Consider the following 23,129-nt stretch of genomic DNA (forward strand, 5'->3'; position numbering starts at 1 on the left):
TTGTCACTATCCAGTTTAAGATCTGCAAACGCCAAGCTTTAGAATTCAGACGTTTTATACCATAGGAATATTCTGCACCAAAATTTCATTCATTGTGATGTGTGATATGGTTTGACTCTGTGTTCCCACCCAAATCTCATCTCGAATTGTAATCCCCATGTGTTGAGGGAGGGGCCTGCTGGGAGGTGATTGGATCATGGGGGCAAATTTCCCCCTTGCTGTTCTTGTGATAGAGAGTTCTCACGAGATCTGGTTGTTTGATAAGTGTCTGGTGCTTCTTCTTTCTCTCTCTCTCTGTCTCTCTCTCTCTCTTTCTCTGTCCTGCTCCTGCTGCCTTGTGAAGACGTGCCCTACTTCCCCTTCCCTTTCCACCATGATTGTGAGTTTCCTGAGCCCTCCCCAGCCATGGGGAACTGGGAGTCAATTAAACCTCTTTTTTCTTTTCTTTTCTTTTTTCTTTTCTTTTTTTTTTTTTTTTTGAGACGGAGTCTCACTCTGTCGCCCAGGCTGGAGTCCAATGGCACTATCTCAGCTCACTGCAGCCTCCACCTCCAGGGTTCAAGCAATTCTCTTGCCTCAGCCTCCCAAGTAGCTGGGATTATAGGCATCTGCCACCATACTTGGCTAATTTTTGTATTTTTTGGTAGAGACAAGGTTTCACCATGTTGGCCAAGCTGGTCTCGAACTCCTGACGTCAAGTGATCCCCTGCCTTGGCGTCCCAGAGTGCTGGAATTATGGGAGTGAGCCACTGTGCCCGGCCCTCTTTCCTTCATAAATTGCTCAGCCTTGGGTAGTATCTTTATAGCAGTGTGAACCACACTGTCAATTTGAACCCACATTGCTAATTTAGGTTTGTTATGGCATATCTTTCTTATCACTGCGCCAAAGAGATAGCAAACTTCTCAGTTATGTGCGGAAATGTATTTTAGGAAGTTAGGCATAATAATAACAACAGGAGTAGTAATAGTAATAGTATTTTAGCATGTATTAAGCACTTTCTGTGTGTTAGCACTATACTAAGCCTCTTGGAAACATTATCTCATTTATTCCTTACACCAACCCTGTGATCTAGGGATTATTTTCCTCTCCAGGTCCAGGTTAGGGAACAAATTACAGAGGTTAAGGAACTTGCTCAGGGTTGTCCAGTTCTTGGTGACTGAGCCTGGAAACAAGCACATGATGGTCTGAGCTCAGAGCCTGAACTCTTAGCGCACAGGAAAACCAGATAGGACCAGGTGTGCAGGGAAATGAGAGACCAGGAATTCGTAACCAATCCAAATCTGTTCCACATGGATCAGCCTCCATCTTTGTTAAGTGAAATCATCCAATATTAGACTTCACTGCCCTCAGAGATGAAAATAGCCAGGGCTCCCCCAGAACAGACGCTAAGACAAAAATTTAGGTGCAAGTAGGTTATTTGGGAGGTGATTCCAGGAAGACTGGTGGGGGGATGGGGGGCAAGCTGGGGAAGTGAGACAGGGAAGAGAAGGAAACCCCTATGAGGGAGACGAATGAATGCTTCACGACTGTGGGCAATGGGCTCGAACCCAGTGGGGACATCTGAGTGACTATGTTGAACAGGCCTCAGGGTTGTCCCACCCGAAGGCCGAGGAAGCTGCGTTATTTATCCAGCCACTCCTGTCTGCCTATGGTCCAGGGCCCCTCCTGGTAGCACTCATTTCTGAGCACTTCAGGCCTGTGGTTTGCTTATGCTGTGCAGGTTGTCTACCTGACACAGGCACTGACTGGCCTGTGTCAGGGTGGTGAGAACAAGGGGACATGGGTGGGCCCCGACAGTGTTTGCTTCACCGTGTATTTCTCCAGAAGGTGGTTTTGGCTTCAAATTTGACAATCATTTCACCTTCTCACAAAGTCATCTCTCTACGAAAATTGCTCCAGCCAAGGGCTTAGAATTATGAGCACTGGAGGTAGAATCTCTCTCTTCTCCTAGACCCCTCCGGGTGTTCACCTGTGAGAAAGGAGAGGGTTAGACACCTTCTGCATGAGACGTTGTTTGGCAGCAAAGAGTCAAAGTCCATGCTGTAGACTTCCCAAGGCGCTAACATCTGCCTGCCTCCCTCATCAGCTCTCTGAACTTCTGAGGGACTGGGGCAAACGGGCGGGTGAAACAAACCAGGGGACATATCCGAGGCAGGCAGGGAGTGGATTGCATATTCATATTTCTTTTTCCTGAGAGAGGAGTTAAAAGTCCGCAGTGAAAGAATGAAGTGATAAACAGTATGGTCAAGGATATTTTAGCCTTGGAAATCCAGATGTAAGATATTGCAAATATGTTTGCTATCTTGATTTGCTCCACTTTTTAGCACTTAAAAGGGAAAATGAGCTTCATATCACATTGTAACTGTGTAGTGTCAAGGGGTGTGTGTGTGTGTGTGTGTGTGTGTGTGTGTGTCTTATGCATAATCAAGAAAGACTCAAGAGTTTATAAAGACTGAGAGGGCAGGCATGAAATATGTCATAGACAGATTAAAAGTATGCTACTACCAAATAATATTGCAAGCCAAATTTGTATTGGAACCAAACCTGAATTCTGATTTTCGTTCCTTTTAACTAAAATAAAAAACTGTTCAACATTGAAAGCTTTGATGGAATTGAAAGCTTTAATAGAAGGAATTTAGATGAAACCAAAAATAATTTTTACTTTTCATTTTAAAATTTAAATTGGGTGCTATATTACAAAGATATATTCCACAAAATACAATTTCAATGCCAAATCATCCAAGTATATGGGAAAGGTGATCTTCTAAAGGTCTTGGTTTTTTTATTTTCTCCTGGAGCACTTTGTCTAGATAAGGTTGATTCCTGCCTTCTGTGACTACGATTTCAAATATGACTTCTCTGAACTTTATAACCTTATTTTGAAGGAAAGCATTTTAAGAGCAAGGGATAAAATTCAATTAATTGAGATGACAGAAAATAATCTACTAAGTGAATATATCAGGCAATTGGAAGCTTTCATACCTTTCAAAAAGGAAATAACCTATTTCTTGCCTTGTTATCTAATGACACAGGAGTTTATTTCTCTTGAAGCTGTTACAAATCTACCTAATGAAGCCTAAACACTGTTGCCAAGCAATTAGAGTTTTTATTGTGTCACTGATTTCCTTCATTTCCGCAGTTGCTGATAATCATTAGCCAATACTGTCTCCATCTAAGAATGCACAGCGTGCATATGTGTGTGTAAGCGCGTACACACACACACACACACACATTCAGCCTGCTGAGAATGCCTGTGGGGGAGACAGCCTCAGACAGTTACAAAATTCGTAAATTTCTGCACATCTTATTTGTTAAGGCTTTTGTGCTGATCCACGTTCATTTGCTATTCTGTGGATGTTATTTATTTCATATTTATTTCCTATTGAAAGATGGCAGCATTTACTAACACACCGCACACATGCACACACACATAGCTGATTGTATTTTCCAAAGGTGACTTCACTAATATCTTCTAGAACTTCCCTGTCAACAAGTGGAGTCTAATTCACTTGCCCTTGAATCGGGACTGTCTTGTGACCCACCCATAAACAAGAGTCCAGCAGAAGTGACTTCCAAGGCCAGGTCATAAAAAGTAATGCAGCTTCCACCTTAGGAGCTGGAATACCTGCTCTTACAAACTTCAGCTGCCACTAGAGCCCAGGGACCCAGAGGCCACCATGTTGTGAGGAAGCCCAAACAAGCTCATGCAGATGACCACACGGAGAGAGAAAGACATTCCCGGCCATCTCCATCTGCTGTGCCGGCTCCAGCCACCTACTGATGGCAACCGCATGAAAGAAGACCCCAGCAGAGACTTCCCGAATTCCTGACCCAGAGAAACCGTAAATAGGAATAAAATGGTAGTCAGAGATTAAGCCAGTAAGTTTTGGCGTGCCATTGCACCGCAACATAAAACCAGAACACTACATTCTAGAGCCTGAGTATCATTAGGCTATTTCTCTATACACATTCCTTTTCTTAACCTATGCAGCAGATGTTATCAGTGCTGTCTACAGCCCCCTGACATTCATCATTTCCATACCAGCTGTCAACTTTGTACTGAAAGCTACTGTCACTCTCTGCCTGGGGGCTTTCCTGGCTCAGCCCATGTGGCCAGTGAGGGGCAGGCATGAAGCACCAGGGAGTTATTGCCTCCAGAGAAGCCCTTAATTAATGGAAGTGGAAATTTCTAGATAAGTAGCCCAACTCTTACCCCTCAGATGGAAAACTCCGATGCATGTTCACACCATCTACAGAGGTTCCGCACCTTCTCCCCAGCTGCTCACAGCAGCCTGACTTGCTAACACCTATCACGGGCTGCTCTGCCTGCCCTCCTCCCTACCGGTGCTTCCCGGCAACATTTGTCTGCAAATTCTCACCTCCGGGGCAGCTCCAGAGGGAATGAAGACTAAGACAATGGGGAACCAGGCTGAAGGGCAGTTGGATCAACCAGCTCCTCAACTGCTGCTTCTGATCCCATGAAGAGTGGAAGGGATACTCAGAGTGGAGCCCGCACTGTGCCCCACCTGAAACTAGATTCGGAAGGGAAATAAACACCCTCACTCATTCAGATTTATTAGCACCAGGAAGATGTACAAGCGAACATCCACACAATTGACAAATCATGCACGTGTCCTGAGTGAGTAATTTTACCACATACAGCCGTTCCCCTTTCTCGCTCCAAATTTTGAAAAATTGTGAAGTTGGTAAGGCTGTATTACATCTTGACTGTAGCCTAGAGCTCTGTGAGACAATGTAACAATCGTGAGAGAAAAGGCACACCCCAATGTCACAACACTAAGAATGCAGTCAGGGAAGCCGCGAGCTGTATTCACAACAAAACCACAGAAATGGCTCACAGCGACTTGGGTGAGAGGGTTGAAGAGAAGCAATCACCACGCTGAGTGGTAATATCAGGGTAGTGATATCACTCATCTTCCCATTCCTAGGGAGCCACTGTGTGTGGTGGAAGAGGACTTAACCAGCCAAGCTTGTAGGAACCCGAGCTATTTGCTTGGTACCTGACTGCAGAGGACACCTCCATGGTAACTGCCATTCGTAGAGCGCCTCCTCTGTGGCAGGTGGTATTCAAGGGCTTTTATATGCAAGGTGGTGGCACTTCATGCAAAGGGTATTGTTCCTGAAGAAATCACGTAATACAAAGGTGCATGATTCAACATAAATCCCAAGGAAGGAGGTATTTCTGATCACCAGCCATGTGGCAATAGCATAAACCAGTATACAATTCACTCGACCTATCAGCTTTGCAACGATCCAATTCTAGATTAATTTTTATTTCATGGAGGCTTGCATTATTTCAAATTTGCAGCAAAAATATAAAATAACTAACATTTTATATAATACTAAATTCTCACAAAATATATCATTATGACATAATTGTCATCTTCATGATTCTCCTAATAATTAAAAGCTAATATGTATTAGTTAACATTGCCATTAACTTATCACATAATAATTCATAAAGAGCATCATGTTTTTAAACACCAGGAGCCAAGCAGAGATGTTAACTCAATCTGCTACAAAGTAAATGTTGCCATTATTTCAATTCGTAGTTGGGGAAAACTGAGGCACAGCGAGGTTAAGTAACTTGCCCACAGTTACACAATTGATAGGTGGTGGAAAACTGGGACTCCAGGCCAGTCAGTCCAGCTCTAGAACCTACTACATTCTCCACCACCAGGCTCTATTTCCTCATTTAAACTCCACAATGGCCCAAGACGGACATATTGCATGAAATAACTAAGATTCGGGTGGTTTAGCCAGAATTCCAACCTGGTTCTACCCGGCTCTAAAACCCACGTGCTTGCATTCAACTCAGCTGCATCTTATTTCCTGGCTGTATCAGGACCAAGATAGACTTATTCTAGCACACATCAAAGCTGCCCTTGTCAGCTTAGGTACTTTTAATTTAATATAAAATAGGAAAATGCAAGCAAAATCCATTTTTACCATGAAACTTGAGAAGAAGCAGGAAGACACAGCGGTTGGTGACGTTATACCAATAATAGCACACGTTTGTTAAGTCCGTACTACAGACTAGGCACTGTCCTGGGAACCTTCCGGATGTCAGCCATACCACAGCCTAACGAGGTCAGCCCTGCTGTTCCTCAGGTCGTGCAGTTGTCTCAGAGAGGCAAAGAGGAATGGAATTGGGAGGGTCTCCAGCTGTGTCTCTTAACAGACTGCTCTCATTGAGTCTCTCCTCAACTCATAAAGGTGCAAACCAGCTCGGATCATGCTGGGGAGGAGAAACAGGCAGGAGAGGTAGGTTGCTCAGAGGACAGCAGCAGCAGATTGCCCAGAGGTGAAAGCAGAAAAAATGTTTCCTTCACTATTCCCCAGAGGTCCCAGAAGAGCTCAGAGTTCCAGGTTAGGGATACCCTGTGAGCTTCCCGGAGGGCGGGCCCATCAGAGCCCATCAGAGCGCCCACTAGAGGGCAGAAGTGAACAGAGGGGAATAAGGCGGGCACAAAAGACACTGGGAGGGTGGAGGGAGAATGGATGCTGGTGCAGCCGCCAGAGGGGTCTGGGAAGTGAGGCAAATTGCCATGGTCCAGGTGAGGTACGAGAGTCCTCAGGGACCTCACGTGTCTTTGGGAACTGGTTTTTATGGAGCTTTGAGAGATCGTGGCTCATTAAGGACTATTAGTTACTCTGATATGCCTAATGGTGCATGCCGTCTGAAGGGCTGATTTTGCTGTCACTGAATTGAAATTTATCCTAATACATCTTCATCAGAACATTTGGAAATGGAACAGGCAAGGCAGCCCCACTGAGTATATAGCAAAAGTGTGGGCTGAAAACTGGTAATCCACACGTAGTGTGAAGAGAATGTGCTATGTAATTCTCACTAAGGTACTGCCCGGCAAGGGAGCTGTAGAACCCCGCCCAGAGCCCCTTACCAGCTGCTTGGAGTATTGGCTGCTAGGGATCTCAGCTGCCTCCCTCACTGCAGAATTGCCCTCAGGCCAAAAGGGAAGCTACTCGCCCAGGGGGTTGTGAGCCCATCCCATGTGCTGCCAGAGCCCAAAGACCACACCTTATAGGGCTTATAGATGCCTCAAGCGGACATGAACTCCACAATGCAGTTCACACTCCAGATCTCCCCAGGGGGCTGGAGCTAAATCCCAGGCACAGATCATAGCTCTGCATAGCATTAACTGATGAAGTAGAAATGATATTCCCAGTTACCCAGTAAGGAGGGGGTTTTGAGGCCTACTGTCCATAGGCCGGTTAGTTCCAACTAGACAATACTTCAGAAATTAGCTAACCCATTTTCATCAAGGGTGGAATCCTGTGTGAGACACTAAAAACCTAGAAATCATCCAGTAAGTTAGGTAAAGCGTGGCACATACACTAATAAAGTACTACACAGATGGTGGAAATCTAGATATAGATGTAGATATCTCCTGGCATACAAAGTGCAAATTCAGGCTGTAGAGTCATATGAATAGCACCGCCCCTTTATTTTACACTGATTGATTGATTTACACACATACACAGTGTCTTAGTGTATGTGGTTCCTCCCAGATCAGGCTGAGACAGGGGCTTACATGTACATGGTCAGTGTATTTTGGAAAGAGACCACAGAAACGGGAGAGGGAGGCTAGAGAAGAAAGAGACAGAGAAAGAGGGATCATCACTACTGTGAACATCTGGGCCTAGGCCTGTTTGGGACCCTCTGGGGCACTATGTAGACAGCCTTAGAATCGTTCGCTTGAGGAGCAGAACAGGGGCATTTTTATCCACTAGATGTAGGCCCCATTGGTAGACAGTTGCCCTAGGAGGTGTTCATTCCTTTTCCCTTCCAGTGATCACCTGCACTGGAATGGTGGTGAATGCTCCCTCCTGCAGTGGCAGGGGTGCCCTGAGGCATACAGCGAGAGATAGGCAGGAGAGCTGGAGTTATACCTGCACAGCTGGTGGCCATGGCAACAACTGGAGTTAAAAGGTGGGTCAAGGGGCTATGAACAGGGCACAGGAGGTATACAATCCACATAGAGAAGTGTCAGGAAGGATATTTACCAAATTGTTGATAACAGTCATCCCTGAGAAGCAGGATTCTTTATTCTCTTCATTATGCTTTCCTGAACAGTTGAACTTTTTTTCATAAAAGTATACAACTTTTGCAAAAAAAAAGCCATATCAAAAGAAGAAATTAATTGCATTTGACTCCCTCGTTTTACAGGTGAGTGATTCACGTTTGGAGCAGGGCTCATGGACTCATGGTTGGGAGCTGTCTGCAGTGTGAGCACAGTACTACGGCCCCGCCAGCCCTGGGAATGTAAAGGCTGTTGCCTACACAGCTGCAGCTCAGAGTGGACCATGAACAGACCAGGTGGTGCAGCCCCATGAGGAGCAAAGATGATGGGGCAGGACGTCCAGATCCAGACAATAGCCACACACCCCTGCCCCCAACCCCGAGGAAATTGCTATTCTGAATGCCATCACCAAGTAGTTTTGCTTGAGCTTGAACTTCATTATTACAGGTCAATTTCCCCAGGAGGCACAAGCTGAGTTTTTTTAGGCAGTGCTGTTGGTATCAACACCTGTGAGGTGTGAATGAAGCAGATTGAGGCTGGACTCTGGACTGGAATTAAGTCTCAAGGTATCAGGTGATCCCATCAGGACCTCCAAGCTGTTGGAACAAGGGAGCTGACTTTACATCCTGCACTGACCGATCATTGTGTTGTTTGTGCTTTTGTTGTTATAGCTAAAAATATATTGCAAAATCTGAGGTCATAAAAATTTACCTTTATGTTTTCTTCTAAGAGTTTTATCATTTTAGCTTACATTTGGTTTTTTGGTCTATTTTGACTTAATTTTTGTATATGGTATGAGATAAGGTCCAACTTCAGTCTTATGGGTATGGCTATCCAGTTGTCCCTGCACCATTTGCTGAAAAGACTATTCTTCTTCACTGAATGGTCTTGGCACCCTTGTTGAAAATCAGTTGGCCATAGGCACGTGGTTTTATCTCTGGACTCTCAATTCTATTCCATTGTTTACATGTCTGTCCTTTTGCCAGTACTGCACTGTTTTGATTACTGTTGCTTTGTAGTAAGTTTTGGAATGTTGAAATGAGTGTTAACATGTTTTAACATGTCTTTTTGTAGACACATTCAATCATTTCTCTTGAATCTATACCTGGGAGTGAAATTGCTTGTATGCATATATTTAGTTTCGGTAGAAACTGCAAAATAGCTTGTACACGATTTATTTTTAGTAACGTGTGGATATGAGTTTATGCAAATCAATTTAAGCAAAACCAATTGCACACCTGAATGTCATCAGTTGTCCTGAATTGCAACTGTTCTTATGTTATCATGGTGAGTGGTGGCCTTGCTCTCACAAAGTTTTTCTATGACTTTCTGGTCAACAAGTTCCGTGGAGGTGGTGATCTCTGGGATACAGAGTCCTCTGGGAAAAGGGCCTCGGGTTGACTTGGGAGGTCACATAGGGCAGGATCTAATACCTTCTTCAAGAAGACAGAAAGCAGAAAAGAGGTGACAGGCAGCAACTCAACTGGTGAGCCTCCATTGGCCAGGGCCACTGCATTGAAAGCACCTGTGGGCAAATCAGAAACGTCACCACTCTGGAGAGATGACCGGTGCCCCCTGGGATGGACCAATTCACAAAAAGCTCCCTTTCCTCTGCTGACTGAGCCCCACGCCTGGCTCAGGATGTGGTGGACAGGCCTGGCAGGGCCGGGCGTCAGCCTCCACTGGTCACTCTCATGAGTGGGCACCGCGTGCGTGTACTCAGGAGCCTGCCAGAGGTTGTCCTGCTGTGAATGTGCTGATGCCAATGAGAGACAAGAATCACATCAAAACTAGGAGAGAAGCTATAGCCCGCCCCAGCACTGGGCTGGGTGCTTTAGACAGGCCTGGCTGGCCTGCCCAGTTGCATCTCCCACAGGTGCCTGACTCAGCATGGGTTCCCCCGAAAGCAGGGCCTGAGATGAAGATTTGCGTTCAGGCGGTTTGTTTGGGGGCCGACCCCAGGAATCCCTGTGAGGAAGTGGGGAGAGTCAGGCAGGAGGGAACCTGGTGTGGGTAAGTGAGTGGGTGACTGCAGTGGGCACCCAGGACGAAATCCCTGGGACACTCTGGGAGGCTGTAGGGAATTGTCCCTCTGAAGTGAGGATGCTGGATGTTTTCCCATTAATTCCCACCCATCACTGATCGAGGGCCACTCTCGGGGTGTTAACTCCCTGGCACTTCTGGTTTGCCCCATAGATGAGCACAGTCCACAGACAACACCCTTGGACAGAGAGACACAGGAAACTGACCTGGGAGCGAGTGTCAGCAGGACATCCCCCCGGTGAGCTAAGTGGTGGCAGGCTATCAACAGCACCTGCTACATTCCCTAGGCCCAAAGTTAAGAGTTTCTGCCGCCCCTAGTAGGCCCACTGACTAAACTATACAGATTAGAATAGAGCAGCCAGTGAGACTCTGACTATAATTTATGTTCCCTCCTCTGTCACCCCAGATGTTGGGGGAGGGGTAGAGAGAGTGGGAAAATGTTGATGCAAAAATCCTGAAACCCGTGGCCTGGAGCAGATAAACCGTGCTTGAATGAATGACTTCTTCTCCAGCAGAGAAGGAACTTTATTTGAATAGTTAATCCTCACATGTTGCAACAGCCCAAGATCACCCCGCAAAGCCTATTATTTGCCCAGAGCATTGCAGGCTGGGGAAATCTTTGTGTACCCCTTTTCCTTTTAAACACCAGATCCCATAGCCAGGCTGAGATATTGGAAAGCAAATTGTGAGCCCCATCTGCCAGCTGGGGGCATGCTGAGACAAAGGAAAGATTCTTGCTGGCAGAGCTCCCTGGCCGGGAGACCCTCATCTAGTAGGAAGGATTTTAACACGTTCATTCCCATGTTACATGGCATTCCTCCATTCTTGAAGATGCTACGCCAAAAATATATCTTTCTGCTTGTTATCAGTTTATTCATACTTTTAGATTCAGCGATAGCTCATATGTGGTAAAAACACAGGCCAGCTGAGGGGAAAACACTCTCCCCAGGGATCCGTCCGATTTATAAATAAACAAGCGCTGCAGCTGTAGGGGTCGTGAAATGGAGCCCTCTGTGATTCTACAGGGAGGCTTCACACAGGAGCTCTTCCGAAGACAAGGAGGACTTAAGGAACAAGAGCGCGTGTATGCCACAAAGTGATACTTGTGGTCTCAGCTCACTTTGAAAGGAACCCCTTAAGAACTTTACCCATAAAACTTCTTGAGTGAATTTGAGTCAGTTAAGCCAACTCAATTTGGTAGAAAATCATGCAACATTGCTGAAATTAACAGCCTCTCCAGCTAACAGGTAGAGAAACTCTAGAAATGAGCCAATGGCATTGCATTTACAGTGAGGAAAGAAAAGAAGCTGAGCCTCAGTTCAGAAAAGGTTGGGGGCATTTTTGCAAAGCCTCTCATAAACACACGCGAGAAGTTCATTTAAAATCCTAAATGAATGCTCAGAAAAATATCCAGGTTTCCCAATGTTAACCAACTGTTTGCTCACATCTACATGATTAATACGTATCCTAAAGCTGAGATTTAATTTTTCCAGGATGCGAAGCCTGGTGCTTCAGCTGGTATTGTAATCCCGTATTTGGAAATTGCAAAGTTATGAAGAGAAGCCTCCCTCAAGACAACATCAAATAAAATTAGTCAAATACAGAGAAGGATACTATAATTTTCAAGATCACATGAAGATATTTTTTAATTGAGAAAACATTTTAAAGGATGCTTATAAAAGAGATATACTGAAAAACAAAAGTTATCCCATATTTTAGGTAGGCTTTTTATATTTACTGTCTTTCAGAAGTAAAACTTTCAAGTCACATATTTGTTCAACAAAGATTTGCATAATTACTTTGCTAGACACTCTTCTAGACACTAGTGATGTAACTGTGCTAAAGATGGCTAGCCGGGCTCCTGCCCCCTTGAGGTTACCAATCTTGGCCACAGAGGACAGGTGAGAGACTTCATATTGTACATGGATGACTACTATTTTAAAAAGGTATTAGTTGACTGGCACAGTGGCTCATGCCTGTAATCCCAACACTTTGGGAGGCCAAGGCAGAAGGATCACTTGAAACCAGGAGTTTGAGACTGGCCCACAAAACTAGACCCTGTCTCTATAAAAAGCAAACAACAAAAAAAATTTAGTTAAAAACTAAAAGGATTTTAATAGTTAAAAATCAGAAGGATCAAAAGCAAAGATGTTGAAGGATTCTGAGGAGTGAGCAAGGTTGTGTGTTTTCAGGTATCGAAAGACATCCCTTCCTCATAGCAGGTCTCCAAATGAACCAAGGAAATACCCGGCCTCTTTCACCTGGAAAATAGGTAAGTAATGATACCTAACTCATCGGGTTGCCACAGAGTACGTGTGCAAAGCCTGGTGGCACCCATGATAATCAGGTGTGACCTGCTGTTATATTATTAAGAAACTCACACAATACAGTACTTGGCACTAGAAGATAGTCTGTAAATATTAATTAACTTCTCTTACTAGACAGCTACACACACAGACACACACATACAACATTAAGCCAGGGTCTCAGGGTCTCCACATAGGGGTGCATGACAATCCACTGGGTAAAAAAGAAAATATGAGAACATCTATTTGTAAGTTTTATGTAAAAATGGCAAAGTGATGAAGTTTTACTGAAATACATTATGCTGATTAACAATAGTGCCCTTCCTGGGTCTGTGCGTCAGAGTCTTGTAGAATTGGTACCAGAGGTCCCCCCTAAGGAAATGCAGGAATTCCAACACTCCAGCTGAGAGTGGCACGCCTACTTGGTGACTTTTGTGAGCCTCATTAAATGAATGCACAGATCATATGAATCCAGCTTTAACTAAGTAACTTTCTCAACTTGAGAAAGTGGCTTAAAAATATTCTAGACAAGAAACAATGGATTGAAGATAATCCTAATATCACAAGCAGAAAGGATGAATATAAATGGCAGAAATGACCCTTCCATTCCCAATACCTCCCATTGGCCTCACTACAAGGTAAAAAGTATAATAATCTAATTAGTATGAGAAGAATTCAGCCCAAAATATTGAACTTATAATGAAGACTACTGATAATGAGCATATACAACCATTGTCATGGAGAATGAATTCCACGTGTGTGTGATGGTTTGAAGATTTGAGGTGAAGGTGATGGAAAGTCACAGTGATAACCAAGACCTACATATGGGTAAGCATTCGGTGTGCAGAAGCAAATATCTGTGAGACTTCTAAGCAATGTTTACAACTGTGAGATACTCAGTTCAGTATTTTATCAAAGTTTCACACAGATTACGGAAAATATTGAAGTTTTTAAATAAAGAAAAACAAAAAAAGCTACCTACTATTGAGTAAACCTTTCTCTTTATGCCCCAGTAAAAATGGCTGCAATAATACAGAGACGACAATACGGCGGCAAGTTAAAATGCCTGCCTTTATTAGCAACGCGGTTGGAAATGTACAGCAAACAATGCTGAAGATTTAAAGATACACACATTAGAACAAATTATGCTCTACCGAGGTTTGCCAGAGAGTTGAATGAAAGTACAGATATTTCCAACATGTCTCGCTTTGTGGTGTTTGCTAGATTCCATTTCAATAATGAAATACACCAAAGGCCATTTTTTTTTATGAGTCGCTGAACCATTATAGTCTCAATAGTAAATGACTGAAAAGTGTTTAGGGTGGAAATCTGTAAGTGTAATCACTAGTGGTGGAATGGCTGAACTATTGTTTGTTTTTTAAGAAAAAAATTACAGTAAAGTTAACAACGAAAGCACAACCATCAAATGCATTTACTGTGTCGTTCTTAGCAAGTAGTGAAGCAAGATGAAGAAAACAACAGATGTCACCTATGAGGTTAAATTTATAAAAACGAGACTTGCCATATATGATTGAATCTTTAACACATTTTATAATAAGAGTAGAAATGACCCTAAGAAATCTTTGGACCACACAGACTGTCCTTTGGACAATGTACCTAAAAGAACAGGGAAACTAAAAGGGTTCCAGATTTCTGGACTTTTCTGTGATGACAAGTAGCTGTCACTACTATGTGACCTCACACATATTTTTCAAGTAAGCAAGCACACAATCTATTACTATAGGGTAAAAGAGAAAGGAAGTTCTCTTTATTTACCAAGGAGTGAAAAGTAGCTGCTTTTAAAAGAAAATATATCCCATAATGAGGCATTTTGAAGAGTGTGTGTTTGGAAACATTTCCATTGTCACACAAATATACTTCTTACCCAAAGCTCCCGTATTTGCACCCTCACAAACAGAATTTTTAATTTGTTATAAAGTCTTCTAAACACAGCATTTTTCTTCATTCTGAACAGATTTTTGAAAATATAAAAATGCAATACTTCTCAATCATTTTGTAAGACTGATGTCAAGGAAGCTATAGTTTACTTAGCCAAATTCCAATAAAAATTTTTGAAAACTGTAGGATGCGATTACAAATGTGTTTTGTCACTTAGCCCAGCCATTGATGCACTTCTTCCACTTGGATATATAAAACCTTGTGAGGTTTCTTTTTTTGAGACATTAAAAGCAGGAACTGAAATAAATTGAACTTAGAATCTGATCTTCAAATTTGCCAGATTACTCACAGAGATCAATTATCCCTTAATATCATCAAATAATCATGGATGTTCAAGTTTCCAGTTGTTTCATAAATGTCATAATTTTTTAGTTTGTTTCTTTAAAGTGTGTTTATTTAAATAAAGCCATACGATGATGCATTTGATTGTTCTGTCAGATCTATTTTATTTTGTCGGACTTCCACTCACGTCTCTCATTTGTTTGTAATTTATTTGTTGAAGAAGGTAGGTTGATTGGCCCATATTACTTCACATAATCTGGATTTTGTGGGATTCATCTCCATTGTATAGTTTTTAAAGTCCCTCAATCCTCTGTATTTCCTGGGGAAAAAATTGTAGTTGCATATATAAGTTGCTCTTTTTTTTTTTTCTCGGTAAAACTACTTTATAGTAGAGTACTTCCACCAGGAAGCACATAATGTCTGATTCTCATCCTTTTGATGATAATAGGCATTGACAGATCTCTTCTTAAAATAATATTTTATTATAAAATATGTGATATAAACAGAAAGTTTAAAACATACAGTTTAAAGAAAAATAAGCATCCACATACCTACTACCCAGATGAAGAAATTGAATCAACTGTGTACAGCTCATATCTTCTTAGGTTCCCTTTCTCATCTCTCCCCAGAGACAAACAACAGAACTTCTGTATTAGTTGTTTTTTTATTTTTCACTTAAGTACATCTAACACCTGAGTCTGTATTCCTAAACAATATATTGCCACATTTTTAAACTAGGTAGGAAGTACACATTTCTCTGTGTGAAGGAAGGACACTATTATCACTGTGAAATGAAGGCTTCTAGAGGAAATAAACTGAAGAGATCTTCTGGGATATAGTTTGTCATCAGCTATCCATGCAGTTTACAAGAGTACCTTTTGAAAAAAATCAGAGGGCAAGACTTTGAATAAAAACCTAGAAAACTTAAAGCTTTGTACAATGAGGGTGTCTGGAAGGAATTCAATGGGACCAGTATTGAATGCCTTCCCAGAATATGGTCAATGAGCATGGGTCACTTTATATTTTCTATTTCTAAATTCACCATGCCCTTCCTCGGTCTTTCAGGCATAGGTCCAAGCAGAAGACTCTGTAAGCTGAAATGAGGGCTCTCAGTTCAGCCTGCAATGCTTCAGGACAGGAACTTCTTCAGTACATAATCAATGTGAACCAAAGGCTTATCAAAATTTGGGCTAGACTCACCTAGATGTTCTGTCTTCACATTAAAATAAAAATTATACAATTGCGGTGACTATGTTGATGTTCTGTTACAAGTTGACTCTTAAGTCACTCTGAGCTATCTGTGCTAGTTACTCTCTGTGTTGGGGGCACAGCCATCACCCTGGGATCCTTGTTCTCCATCCTTCTGGGGACTTCCTCTTATGATGGTCCTCTTATACTGGGATGCAGCAATAAAAATATATTTATGAAATTAAAAATAAAATTCAATAAGATACAGCAATAAAATGAAGAAACTATTTCTACATGCAAAAACATAGATAAATCTCACCAACTAATGTTGAACAAAAGAAGCCAGCATCCATGTTTTCAGCATCCATGTCTTCTTTCTTTGTTTATTCCCGAATTTTGCTGGAGCACATCCTCTAGTAGCTTTTCTGAGAAAAGTTATTTGGAGTGTAAATTTCCTTTCTTAATATGTCTTTATTCTACCTTCATGCTTATTTGATAGTTTCGCTGTTAAAGAGTTTTAGGTTGAAAAGTTCTTTGTTTCAATGTTAAAAGCATCACTCCATTGTCATTTTTATTCCCATTCATTTGTATAACACCTGGTTTTTATTCTCTAGTAGCTTCTCATCATCCCTGGTATTTCACAATGATGAAATTCCACTGCACTAATAATTGGTGGGAACATTCAATCTGGTAACTTCTTCCCTCTGTGATTTTTTTTTTCTTAAATTGTTTCCATTTTTTTCCTTCCCTCAATTTCTAGAATTGTATTATTTGGATATTGAATCTCTGAACTGGTCCTCTAATTTTCTTTTTCTATTGTTCTCCATTTCCTTGCTCTGGGATCAAGGATATTTCCTTAACTTTATTTTCCAAGTCTTCTATTTTTATTTCTGATATCATATATTTAATGTTTAAAATTTTCCAAAGATTATTTTCTAAGAAAACTTTTTATTGAAAAAGAACATCATATAAATATTTGCACAAATTGTATAATTTGTTTTTTAAATGTATTTATGTTTATGTTTATTTATATTTTAATATAAATAAATGTATTTTTTATTTAGTGTATATTTATATTTATTTTATAAATATATTTATATTTATTTATATTTAGTTTAATTTTCTTTTGAGACAAAGTCTAACTTTATCACCCAGGCTGGAGTACAGTGGTACCGTCTCTGCTCATGGCAACCTCCACTTCCTGGGCTCAAGCCATCTTCCCACCTCAGCCTCCCAAGTAGCTGGGACTATAGGCATGAGCCACCATGCCTGGGCTAATTTTTGTATTTTTTTGTAGAGATGGGGTTTCGTCATGTTGCCCAAGCTGGTCTCCAACTAATGAGCTCAAGCAGTCCCCCATTCAGCCTCCCAATTGCTGGGATTACAGGCATGAGCCACCACACCTGGACAATAAATTTTTAAAAATGACGTACACTTGCCTAACTACCACATAAGTGAGGAAATAGTAACTTATCAAAACCAAGAAATTTTCCTCCTCCCCATATTTGACCCTCAACAAAGATAATCACTATTGTATCCTTTATCACCATTGATTAGTTTTGCCTGTTTATGAACTTTATAGAAATAGAAACATACAATATACAACACGTGCCTTTATGTCTGGCTTCTTTTGTTCAACATTAGTTGGTGAGACTTATCTGTTTTTGCATATAGAAATAGTTTCTTCATTTTATTGCTGTATCTTATTGAATTTTATTTTTAATTTCATAAATACTATATTTTTATCTGCATCCCAGTATATTATTACGCCAAAATTTATTTACTCCTTATATTGTTAATAGATTGTGGAGTTATTTGTAGTTTGAAATATTTGAATAATGTGGCTATCAGTAATCTTGTACAAGCCTTTTGAGCACATGGGCACACATTTTTGTTGTCTACATAGGAGAGGAGCTCTTAGGTCATGATGGCAGGGCAGGCAAGACCCAAATTGGGGCTTAGCCCAGGAAGATTCCTGGCTTTGCTCAGGAAAGAATTCAAGAGCGAGCCAGTGGTAGAAGAAAACAGCTGCACTGAGATGGCAATGTTACAGTGCCATGACTGTTCCTGCAGAGCAGGGCCACCCCACAGTCACTGTGTACTGAGAGTAGCAGCTCAAAGGCAGTTCCCAGATGAAGAAATTTTTTAAATGGGTATAAATTTATCCTACTTAATTATCTGTAGATTGCTTTAACTTGTTTATGTACACGTGGGTTATGTAGAAAATTTCCAGAAAAGGGTGGTAACTTCCAGGTCATCAGTTCGTTGGCATGGAAAGAGGCAGTAACTTTCTGGTGTTGCCATGGCAATGGTAAACCAGCATGGCACACTGGTAGGCATGTTTAATAGTGCTCCAGCCAAATTCCTGTTTTAACTAGTCCTCAATTTTGTCCAGTGTCCAAGCCTTGCCTCTGGAGTTGAATACCACCTCGTACCTCAATAAGGTGTCTGTATATTCCTCTATAGTAGATGTTAACATGGATTTCAAAACTGGTGGTAAAACTTTACACTCCCATAATCAGTATATAAGAGTTCCAATTGTAGGCCAGGCACAGTGGCTCATGCCTGTAATCCCAGCACTTTGGGAGGCCAAGGTGGGTGGCTCACCTGAGGTCAGGAGTTTGAGACCAGCCTGGCCAACATGGTGAAACCCCATCTCCAGCAAAAATACAAAATTAGCAGGGTGTGGTGGTGCATGCCTGTAATTCCAGCTACTCAGGAGGCTGAGGCAGGAGAATCACTTGAACCTGAGAGGTGGAGGTTGCAGTGAGCCAAGACCATACCATTGCACTCCAGCCTGGGCAAAAAGAGTAACACTCCACTCAAAAAGAAAGAGAAGAAAAGAAGAGAAAGAGTTCCAACTGCTCTACATCCTCAAACCCTTGGTATTGTCCTTTTTCTTTTTTAACTTGTAGGCATCTGGCAGGTATGTAATGGTAATTCACTGAGATTTTAATTTGCATTTCCCTGCTGTTTAATGAAGTCCAGAAACCCTTCACTTCTTTAAAAGCCTTTTATCCATTTTTTTCGAATTGTGTGGTCTTTTCTAACTGACTTGTAGAATATTTTTCATAGTCAATGTATCATTCTCTGGTAATATATATTACTACAAATATCTTCTCCCACTCTGTGGCTTGACTTTTCACTTTATTCTCTTATGGTTAGTGATTATTGCATCCACTTAAGAAATGTTAGGCCAGGTGTGGTGACTTCACACCTATAATCCCAGCACTTTGGAAGGCTGAGGCAGGCAGATCACTTTGAGCTCCAGAGTTCGAGACCAGCCTGGGCAACATGGTGAAACCCTGTCTCCACTAAAAATACAAAAATTAGCCAGGCATGGTGGCACATGCCTGTAATCCCAGCTACTCGGGAGGCTGAGGTAGGAGAATCACTTGAACAGGGGAAGCAGAGGTTGCAGTGAGCCGAGATTATGCCACTGCACTCCAACCTGGGCAGCAGAGCAACACTCCATCTCAAAAAAAAAAAAAGAAAGAAACGTTAGCCTTCCAAAGGCCATGAAGATATTTTGCTGTTACCTTCTAAATGTGTTTACTTGTAATATTTAGATGCACAACCCCCCTTGGAATTTGTTTTTGTATATGATGTAAGTAGAATCATTTTTTGAAAAGACCACCCTTCCCCTACTGTGCTCTAGTGGCACTTTGCAACACAATTAAGAGACTGAATGTTTACGAATCTGCTTCTGGACCATTGATTTCGCTGGTCTATTTGTCTGTCTTGCATCTGTTCCATAATGTCGTCTTATAAAGCACCAGTAATCAAATGAATCCATCATCTGGGTTCTTCTTCACAACTGCCTTGACTATTTCTGGTCCTTTGCATTTTCATATGCATTTTAGAATCAACTTAAAGATTTGCACACACACAAAAAAAACCCAAACGCTCCCTTTGATTAATTTGGAAAAAATTAGCAGCTATATAATGTTAAGCCTTTCAATTCATTATACATTTTGGTAACATTGTGTAGCTCTGTGTCAATCTCTTGCACATCCATATTCTTAAATACTTCATTTTTAGTGCTATCAGATATCACATTGTTTTTTAAAATTTGATATTCTAATTATTGCTAACATACAGAAATTAGACTGATTTTGCTATTTTGTTATTATATTCTGCAGGTTTGCTAAGTCCATTTATTTATCCTACTTATTTATCTGTAGATTAACTTTTTTATGTACATGTCATCTGTTTTTATTTCTTCCTTTTTTCTTCCTCTCCTCCTTCTCAGCATTCATAAGTTTTCTTTCTTTCTCTCCCCAATTTGCACTCACCAGAACTACCAGTATTATGTTGCATAAACGGGATGCTAGCAGCATCCTTCTTTTTCCCTCAATCGCCAGGGGAAAGCTTTTAATAATTCACCATTAACTGTGATGTTTTCTGTGGGGCTTATACAAATACATAATATTAGATTAGAAGTTCCCTGGAAAGTTTCTCTACCAATTTCATGAATCCAGAGAAAACACTCACATGACAAGCCAGGCAGAACAGTGTTATTACTCACAGATAGACAGCAAGAGGAAACAGACGCCTAGGCTCCATGGCCAGACAGTTCTCTAAGGCTCAGGAAAGCTGCCCAGGGTGGATGGAGTCTCATCTGCATATAACCCACATTGCACTGCAACTGGAGGAAACCGAAAGCACTCCGCCCTGAGTTTCCACACCCTGGGCACCACTTGGAGCACAAGCATTGCAGGACGTCCTATTCTAGAAGGAATCATGACATATCCCAGACTGCTGCGGACATCTCCTCCTTATCTCAAGATGTTGCATTTTCAGTTCATTCTGCCTAAGAATTGCAGGCAAGAGGGGGATGGGCTCAGTTGGCCAAGGTCGTCCAGGGACCTGTCCTCCTGCATTCTCATATATTCCTAGTATGCCGTGAGTTATTTAATGATTAATTTAACTTAATGCTTTTTTTGCTTTTATTGAGATAATCTTTTGATATTTTTCTCATTTCTCTCTGTTAACGTAGTGAATGACATCAATTGATTTTCAAATATTCAACCAAGCTTGAATTTCTCACATCAACCCAATTTAATCATGATTATCTTATATATATATAGCTGAATTTGAATTACTAATAATTTGGGATCTTTCATCAATATTTATGATAGATACTGTCCTATTTTCCCTTCCTCTTGTTATATTTTTATATCAAGGTTATTCTTGCCACATAAAACAAGTTAGGAAGTGTCTCACCTTTTTCTCTTTCTGAGACAGTTTATGTAAGTTTAGTGTTATATCATCCTTACACATTTGAAATATTTCAACAGTGAAGCCATCTGTCTTGGCATTTTATTGGAAAGTTTTCAAATTACAAATCCACTTTCCTTAATAAATCTAGGGGAAGTATTCAGATTTCAATTTCATCATGTGTCCTTCATGTTTGGTAAATTGTATTTTTCAAGGAAGTTGAAAAATTAGATGAATTGTATAATTCATCTGAATTCCAAACTTAATGGCATGAGTTGTTCAAAATGCTCTTTTATGATCTTTCTAATATATAAAAGATCCGTAGTGATGGTCTCTTTCATTGTTAAAAAGTAGTAATTTGTGGCTTTTCTCTTCTGATTAAGTCTTATTAGAAATTTAATTATTTTCTTAAGTTTTTTCAGTGAACTAACTTTTTCCTGGGTTGATTTTCTCTATTATGCCTGTTTTCTATTTAATTAATGTCTGATGTTATCTTTCTTCTTTCTTTCCATCCATTTTCTTTAGGTGTAATTCAATGTTTTTCTTAACTTCAGGAGAGAGAGAATTAGATCATAAATTGTCTTTTATAAATTAGGCATCAGGAGCTACAAATTTCCCTCCAAGAACAGTTTTAGCTACCTTTCACGAGTTTCATGTGCCACATTTCACTGTTATTCGGTTCATAGTATTTTCCAATGCCCCTTGTGATTTCTTCTTTAACCCACGGGTTATTCAGAAGAACAAGAAGAACATTGCTTAATTTCCAATAGAGATTTTCCTAATTATCTTTTGTTACTGATTTTTAGCTTAATTCCACTGAAGTCAGAGAATATGCTCCCTATGATTTTAATGCTGTGAAATAAAACTTGATTTATGACCCTAACTTATCATCATTTTTGTTAAATGTTACATATAATACACCTGAAAAGTATGTCTATCTCCAATTTTTGTTGGAAATATCCTACATGTGTTGTTTAGGCCATGTTGATTGTCCAAATCTAGAATTTTACTGATTTTTCTTTCTCTTTACTCTATCACTACTGAGCGAGTTTTAAAAAATTTATAACTATGATTATGATGCCTTTTTTTGTTCTATCACTTTACATAGTATGAAGCTGGATTATTAACTACATACAAATTTAGGATTGTTATGTCTTCCTATTGGATTAAACATTTTATCGTTGTGGAAGTTTCTCCTTTATCTCGAACAATTCTTCCTCCTTGAAGTCTTGTGACTTTGTGTTTTGTCTAGTATTAATACAGGGTCAAATGGTATTTCTGGTTCTAAATCTTTAAGGAATTGGCACACTGTCTTCCACAAGGGTTGAACTAATTTACACTCCCACCAACAGTGTGTAAAAGCATTCCCTTTTCTCTGCAACCTCACCAGCATCTGTTGTTTCTTGACTTTTTAATAATCACCATTCTGATTGGCATAAGATGCCATCACAGCCTGTACATGTACACCAGAACTTAAAATAAATAAAATTTAATTTAATTTAATTTAATTTAAAAATTCAGCTATAACAGCTCTCTTTGTGTTACTGTTTGCATGATATTTTTCCAGACTTTTATTTTCAGACTTTCTGTGTCCTAATATTACAGCTCTGTCTTATTTAAGCAGCACAGCACTGAATTTTTAGTGCGCTATGACAAAATTGATTTTTAATTGAAACATTTAGTCTGTTTGTTTTAATGTATACACTAATATATTTGGGTTTAAGCCTAGCATATGACTATTTTGTTTTCTATCCGTCTTACCTATTGTTTATTTCTTTTGTCTTTTTTATTGTCTTCTTTTGGATTAACCAAGTTAATGGAAAATTATCCCATTAAATGGAATTCCCAAAAATTAAAATTATTCCATTTTTACCCTCTATTAATAAGTTATACCTTCTTTCATTATTTGTCATTTGACCTACAGATTACAACATGTACCTTGATGGATCCTGATAAATCTACAGGATCAAAATACTATAAATTAGTATCACACAATTTTCAGACAATTAAAGAATTGTAGATCACTAACTCCATTTACTGTCTCTGACCTCTTGTGCTATTGTTGGC

The sequence above is a fragment of the Colobus angolensis genome, unplaced genomic scaffold, assembly GCF_000951035.1.
Source record: "Colobus angolensis palliatus isolate OR3802 unplaced genomic scaffold, Cang.pa_1.0 Scaffold117, whole genome shotgun sequence".
In the NCBI taxonomy this organism is placed as follows: Eukaryota; Metazoa; Chordata; class Mammalia; order Primates; family Cercopithecidae; genus Colobus; species Colobus angolensis.